Here is a 2,113-nt window from a genome sequence, read left to right on the forward strand (position 1 = left end):
CTACACTGCTGGAGACACTACTGAGTACAGAACAGCCACCACCAGATCCAGCAATGAGGAGTAGAAAGAGTGGGGCGTCAGGTGGGCAAGTATGCCGGTGCTGACAAACAGGGAGACCACGGAGAGATGAGAGAAGCACGTGGAAAAGGCTTTATACCGTCCCTGCTCAGAGGGGATCCTCAGCACGGCCCTGAAAATCTGCACATGCAACACCACAATGAAAAAAAAACAGCCAAATGCTAAACTGGTACTAAGAACAAGAAGCTAAACTTCCCTGAGGTAGGAGTGTGAGCAGCAGAGCTTGAGGATCTGGGGGATTACACAGAAGAACTGGTCCACAGCATTGCCCTGGCAGAGGGGCAGGGAAAATGTATTGGCCGTGTACAGCAGAGCATTGAGAAACCCAGCGCCCCAGGCAGCTGCTGCCATGTGGACACAAGCTCTGCTGCCCAGGAGGGTCCCGTAGTGCAGGGGTTTGCAAATGGCAACGTAGTGGTCGTAGAACATGACAGTGAGAAGAGAAAACTGCTGAAATGAAAAAGGAAAAAAAAGAAGAGCTGGACCATGCAGCCATGGTAGGAGATGTCCCTGGTGTCCCAGAGGGAATTGGCCATTGATTTGGGGACAGTGGTAGAGATGCATCCCAAGTCCCTGAGGGAGAGGCTGAGGAGGAGGAAGTACATGGAGGTGTGGAGGTGGTGGTCACAGGCTATGGTGGTGATGATGGAGATGATGATTCATCACACAATTGGCCAGCAACAACCAGGTCTCCAGCTGTAGAGTAGATGCAAGGAAGTTCTCCTAGAAAAAGACAGGAATGTCTGTGTGTGCCTGTGGGAGGGTCTCTAGGAAATGGCTTTGATTTTGCTCAGAGAAATCTTACCTAACTTGTCACTCTTCCTCCTATGACAGTGTCCCACGCCCAGAGGCATCAATGGCAGCTCCATCACTGAGTTCCACCTCCTGGAATTCACAAACACACAGGAGTTGCAGCTCTTGCACTTCTGGCTCTTCCTGGGCATCTACCTGGCTGCCCTCCTGGGCAATGACCTCATCATCACCACCATAGCCTGTGACCACCACCTCCACACCCCCTTCCTCCTCAACCTCTCCCTCACTGACCTGGGATCCACCTCCATCACTGTCCCAAAATCCACGGTCAATTCCCTCCGGAACACCAGAGCCATTTCCTATGCAGGATGTGCTGCCCAAGACTTTCTGTTTGACTTCTTGGTCACAGCAGAGTACACTCTGCTCACAGTCATGTCCTACGACCGCTACGTTGCCATCTGCAAACCCCTGCACTACGGGACCCTCCTGGGCAGCAGAGCTTGTGTCCACATGGCAGCAGCTGCCTGGGGCGCAGGGTTTCTCTTTGCTGTGGTGCACATGACAAATACATTTTCCCCGCCCCTCTGCCAGGGCAATGCTTTGGACCAGTACTTCTGTGAAACCCGCCAGATCCTCAAGTTCACCTGCAATATTATCTCAGTGAGGTTGGGCTTCTTGGACTTTCCGTATTTTTAGGCTTTGGCTGTTTTGTTTTCATTGTGATGTCTTATGTGCTGATCTTCAGGGCTGTGCTGAGGACCCCCTCTGAGCAGGGAAGTCACAAAGCCTTTTCTACCTGCCTCCTACACCCGGCTGTGGGCTCCCTGTTTCTCAGCACTGCAGCGTTTGCTTACCTGAAGCCCCCCTCCATCTCTTCCTCAGCTCTAAATCTGGTGTTGTCGTTTCTGTAGGCGGTGGTGCCTCCTGCAGCGAACCCTCTCATCTACATGAGCGAACCCTCTCATCTCAACATGAGGAATCAGCAGCTCAAAGACACAGTGAAGAAGTTGATTCAATCTGTAATCTTCCAGTAGCCGTAAGCTCGCCACACATTTGTCGTCAATTCTTTTCCAATGTGTTTCCCAGGAACCTCCTGTGTTTTGCGCATTTTATCTGTAAGAACCATATTTGCCCAGGAACCTCTGCATCCCCTCCAGTGCTTCACAGCCATTAACCCCGTCAGTCTGACCCAAAGTTCTTTGCACAAGTGTCTGGCCCAATGGAACTGCTGGCCTTCTGTAATAAATGTCACATCTCTGTAATAAAACAGTTTTTCCTTAGT

General features: G+C 51.3%; 2 pseudogenes; one reads left to right on the forward strand and one right to left on the reverse strand.

Annotated features, from left to right (window-relative positions):
* Positions 1-1,187, reverse strand: LOC104068779 (olfactory receptor 14J1-like; annotated as a pseudogene).
* A 112-nt stretch (positions 1,188-1,299) lies between these two features.
* On the forward strand, positions 1,300-1,865 carry LOC104068778 (olfactory receptor 14J1-like; annotated as a pseudogene).
* The last annotated feature ends 248 nt before the right edge of the window (positions 1,866-2,113 follow it).

This window comes from Cuculus canorus, unplaced genomic scaffold, assembly GCF_017976375.1.
Source record: "Cuculus canorus isolate bCucCan1 unplaced genomic scaffold, bCucCan1.pri subtelo1, whole genome shotgun sequence".
Classification (NCBI taxonomy): domain Eukaryota; kingdom Metazoa; phylum Chordata; class Aves; order Cuculiformes; family Cuculidae; genus Cuculus; species Cuculus canorus.